At 68.0% G+C, this 5,299-nt stretch overlaps 1 long non-coding RNA gene across 1 annotated transcript; it reads left to right on the top strand.

Annotated features, from left to right (window-relative positions):
* The first annotated feature begins 385 nt into the window (after positions 1 to 385).
* LOC134433753 (uncharacterized) lies at positions 386 to 3,065 on the top strand. The gene is made up of 6 exons (XR_010031707.1): positions 386 to 417; positions 1,131 to 1,261; positions 1,812 to 1,881; positions 2,592 to 2,638; positions 2,783 to 2,841; positions 2,915 to 3,065. It is a non-coding gene; the product is annotated as an uncharacterized LOC134433753 (long non-coding RNA).
* The last annotated feature ends 2,234 nt before the right edge of the window (positions 3,066 to 5,299 follow it).

Here is a 5,299-nt window from a genome sequence, read left to right as displayed (position 1 = left end):
TGTGGCAGTGGCAATGGCAGTGACGCCCGTGTCCCCCCGCTGTTCCCACTGTGACACGCGTGTCCCCTCTCTGTCCCCTCGTTGTGACACGCGTGTCCCCTCTCTGTCCCCTTGTTGTGACACGCGTGTCCCCCCGCTGTCCCCTCACTGTGACACGCGTGTCCCCCCGCTGTCCCCTCTGTGTCCCCTCTCTGTCGCGTCCCCAGCGTGGGAGCTGCTGCTGTGGCGCGTGCCCGTGCGCTCGGCGCTGGCGCTGCTGGCGTCGCTGGCGCTGCTGGCCGCGCTGTCGCGCCTCAGCGCCGTGGCCGTGCTGGCGCACGCCGCCCTGGCCGTGCTGGCCGTCACCGTCCCCCTGCGCCTGCGCCGGCTGCTCCTGCGGGCGCTGCGGCCGCCGGGCGCCGAGCCCCCCCCGCACAGGTGAGTTGCACCTGACGGGGTGTGTCACCCCCAGTGTCACCCCCAGTGTCACCTGCATGTCACCCCCAGTGTCCCCTCCCTGCCACCCCGGCCAGGTGAGTCACACCTGAGGGGGTGTCCCCCCCGTGTCACCCCCAGTGTCCCTCCCCTGCCACCCCCAGTGTCCCCTCCCTGCCACCCCAAGAGAGATCAGGGTGGCCCCTGGTGGCTTTGTCCCCATCCCTGTCCCCTTGTCCCTGTCCCCATCCCTGTCCCCATGTTTGTCCTCTGTCCCCATGACTGTCCTTCTGTCCCCAGTGCTGTCCCTCTGCCCTTCTGTCCTTGTGTCCCCAACCCTGTCCCCATGTCCCTGTCCTTCTGTCCCCCAGTGCTGTCCCCAGGGCCGTCCCCTGACCCCGTGGCTGTCCCCAATGATGTCCCCAGTCATGTCCCCAATGATGTCCCCAATGTCCCCAGGGCCCAGAGCCCCTCAGCGAGGAGCAGCAGCAGCGCTGGGCACACAGTGACCCTCACCCTCCTCTTCTTCACGTGTGCCTGTCCCCAATGTCCCCATGTCCCCAATGTCCCCAATGTCCCCAGGGCGCAGCCGTGGTCCCTCAGCGAGGAGCAGCAGCAGCGCTGGGCATGCATTGACCATCACCCTCCTCTTCCTCGCGTGTCCCCAATGTCCCCAGTGTCCCCAATGCTGTCCCCAATGTCCCCAATGTCCCCAGGGCGCAGCCGTGGTCCCTCAGCGAGGAGCAGCAGCAGCGCTGGGCGCGGATCCTGGCCCGGCACGCGGCGGCGGCCCGCCCGGACGCTCACCCGGCTCTTCCTGGTGCAGAGCGTGCCCGAGTCCCTCAAGGTGACACCGGGGACACCGGGGACAATGGGGACATTGGGGACACTGGGGACAATGGGGACATTGGGGGGACACAGGGGACACCGGGGGCAATGGGGACATTGGGGACACCGGGGCAATGGGGACACTGGGGGGTGTTGGGGGCAATGGGGACAATGGGGACACTGGGGGCAATGGCGGGACATTGGGGGCAATGGGGGTGTTGGGTGCAAGGGGGACATTGGGGACACTGGGGACAATGGGGGGTGTTGGGGGGAATGGGGACAGTGGGGGCATTGGGGGGACATTGGGGAGACATTGGGGACATTGGTAGTTGTGGGGGACATTGGGGGGATTGGGGGACATGGGGGACATTGGGGGGATTTGGGGACATTGGGGGCATTGGGGGGACATTGAGGGACATTGGGGACATAGGGGGCAGTGGGGACAGCGGGGACATTGGGGACAGCGGGCACCGGGCGCTGCGGGTGGCACGGGGGGGGGTGGGTGGGTGGCACCGCCTGTGACGGTGACAGTGACAGTGACAGTGCCAACGTCACCTTGGTGGCCGCAGTTCGCCTTCCTGTTCTACCTGCTGACCTACGTGGGGGCCGCCTGCAACGGGGTGACACTGCTGGCAGCGGGTACGAGAGGGGACACTGGGGACACTGCGGGGACATTGGGGGGATTGGGGACATTGGGGACACTGGGACACTTGGGGGACATTGGGGACATTGGGGACACTGGGGGGACACTGGGGACATTGGGGACATTGGGGGGACTGGGAACATTGGGGACACTTGGGGGACATTGGGGGCATTGGGGACATTGGGGACATTGGGGACACTGGGGGGACATTGGGGACATTGGGGGGATTGGGGACACTGGGGACAATGGGGGACATTGGGGGCATTGGGGACATTGGGGACACTGGGGACACTTGGGGGACATTGGGGACACTTGGGGGACATTGGGGGCATTGGGGGGATTGGGGACATTGGGGACATTGGGGACATTGGGGGGACATTGGGGACACTGGGGACATTGGGGGACATTGGGGACACTGGGGGGATTGGGGACATTGGAGGGACTGGGGACATTGGGGGAATTGGGGACACTGGGGGGACATTGGGGACGCTGAGGGGATGATGAGCGGACATTGTGGACACTTGGGGGACATTGGGGGGACATTGGGGACATTGGGGGGATTGGGGACACGTTGGGGACGCTGAGGGGATGATGAGGGGACATTGTGGACACTTGGGGGACATTGGGGGGACATTGGGGACATTGTGGGCACTTGGGGACAGTTGGTGACCCCCGGTGTCCCCGCGCGTGTCCCCTCCCTGCCCAGGTGTCGTCAGCGCCTTCACCTTCCCCGTGCTCTACCGGCGCCACCAGGTAACGGCCACGCGCCCAGGTGACACCTGAGGGGACATCGGTGACACCCGAGGGTGGCACTGCCACCACGGGGAGTGGGGGGGGGGGTGTGACCATTGTGTCTGTCCCTAAATGTCCCCAAATGTCCCCAACTGTCCCCTCCAGGCCCAGATCGATCAATACCTGAGCCTGGCCCGGGGCCACCTGAGCCACCTGCGAGCCAGGTGAGTGTCACCAATGTCCCCAAAGTGTCCCCAACGCCCCCAATGTCCCCAAATGTCCCCGATGTCCCCGCAGGGTCCTGGCCAAGCTGCCAAGTGCCAAAGTGAAGCCGCAGTGACACCGCTGTCCCCGCTGTCCCCGCCCCGAGGTGACAATGAGGAGGGGGGCGTGGCCACGGGGAGGAGGCCACGCCCCATTCGCGTCCTTTTAATTTTAATTTAATTTAATTTAATTAGTTTTATTTTATTTCACTCTTGTCCTTCCAGTTTAATAAAACTCTTGTGACAAACCGGTGACAATGTGACAATGTCCCCCCCCCCCAATGTCCCAAAATTTCCCCAAATTTCCCCCCAACGTCCCCAAATTTCCCCACATTTTCCCTCACATTTCCGCCCAAATGTCCCCAATGTCCCCCAATGCCCCCGGCGTCCCCACTTTTCCCAAAATGTCCCCAAATGTCCCCAAATTTCCGCCCCCGCCCCGCCAAAAGCGCGCGAACGCGGCGCCTCAAGCCCCGCCCCCTCTCGCTTTGGGCCCGCCCCTCCCCTGTCCTGATTGGTCGCCGCCCCGGCCCAGGCCCCGCCCCCGTTGCCATGGCCGCGGCCGTTGCCGCGCGACGTAAACACGGGACGCCGGACGTGTTGACGTCACCGGCGGGGAACGCCGTAACCGGGGAGACCCGCGCGGTGTTTACCGGACGGGAGCGCGGGAACCGCGGGAAAACGGGGCGGGAAAAACCCCAGAGGGATCCCCGGGACCCCCGGGACCCCCGAGAGCCGAGAGAGACCCCCGGGACCCCCGGGACACCGGGAACGGGACAGAGACCCCCGGGACCCCCGGGACACCGGGATCCGGGGAGACCCGCGCGGTGTTTACCGGGACGGGAGCGCGGGAACCGCGGGAAAACGGGGCGGGGAAAAAACCTCGGATACCCGAGCGAGACCCCCGGGACCGCCGGGAACGGGACAGGGACCCCGGAACGGGACAGGGACCCCCGGGACCCTCGGAGCGGGGCTAAGACCCCGGAAAGCTGAGCGGGATCCCCGGGAACCGAGCGGAACCCCCGGGATCCCGGGAACGGGGTTGAGAACACCGAGAGCCCACCGGGACCCCCGGGATCCCGGGAACGGGACCGAGACCCCCGAGAACCGACCGGGACCCCCGGGACGGGACTGGGTCCCCCGGTACCCCGGGAACGGCACAGAAAATCCCGAGATCCCCGGTAGCCCGGTAACGGGAGCCCCGGTCCGTGCCGGGCCCGGGAGCACCGGGAGCCACCGGAGGCGGGGGCGGGGCCGGGGCGGGTGAATGAACGGTGACCCCGAGGGCGTGGGAACCGCCCCCCCCACACCGGGGGTGCCGCCGTGACTCAGCGCCGGTGCCGCCGGTGACATCAGCGCGCGGGGCCGCAACGGGACCGGGACCCCCGGATCCCAGCGACCCCCAAACCGGGACCCGCCGGGACCCTCGGGAACCTGAACCGGGACCCTGAACCGGGACCCCCGGACTCCGAACCGGGACCCTCGGGAACCCGAACCGGGATCTCCAAACCGGGACCCCTAAACCGGGACCCTCCGAAGAACCCCCGGACCCCCCGGACTCCCGAACCGGGACCCCCCCGGTACCGGGACCGGCTTCAGCCCGGGATGGCACCGGGGGGGGGGGGGTCCCGAGGGGTTACCGGGAGAGGTCCCGGTAATACCGGGGGGGATTCCGGGGGTCTCATGGGGGATGTCCCGGGAGGAAGCACCGGAGGGGGGTCCCGGGGATGCCCCGGTTGGTTTGGGGGTCCCGGGGGTCTCATGGGGGATGTCCTGGCGGTTACCGGAGGCTCCTCGGGACACCGGGAGGTCACCGGGGGATGCACCGGAGGGAGGTACCGGGGATCCCGGTGCGTTCCCCGTTGGTTTGGGGGTTCCGGGGGTCTCGGGGCTCTCATGGGGGACACCGGGGGGTCCCGATGGTGGAACCGGCGGTTACCGGAGGCTCCTCGGGGACACCGGGAGGTCACCGGGGGATTCACCGGAGGGAGGTACCGGGGATCCCCCGTTGGTCTGGGGGTCCCGGGAGGTCCGGGGGTCTCGGGGGAGTTCCCGGTTCCCGGTGCCGCCTCCCGGGACCCTTCGTGCCGTTCTAGAACGGGCGGGCCGTTCCCGTTTCTATTAATACGGGCGGGCGGCGGCGGCGGCGGCGGCGGCGGCGGCGGAGGGAATCCCTGTGACGTCATTGCTAGGATACCAAACAAACACTCCAGACAAGGCCATATTTGGCTAATTGCGTCACAGGAACTCCGGCGGGGCGGGGCCGGGGGATCCCCCCCGTTCCCGGCCCTGCCCGGGGCCTCTTAACGGCGGCGGCGCCTCCGGGAGCCTCAGACGGCGCCGGGCACCGACGGCACCGGGCCCGGGGGCTCCCGGGGGGCGCGGGGGGGGCGCGGGGGTCCCGCGGCGGCGGCGGAGG

Source organism: Melospiza melodia, unplaced genomic scaffold (genome assembly GCF_035770615.1).
Source record: "Melospiza melodia melodia isolate bMelMel2 unplaced genomic scaffold, bMelMel2.pri scaffold_246, whole genome shotgun sequence".
Taxonomy (NCBI): Eukaryota; Metazoa; Chordata; class Aves; order Passeriformes; family Passerellidae; genus Melospiza; species Melospiza melodia.
This window is presented reverse-complemented; position numbering and strand designations above follow the sequence as displayed.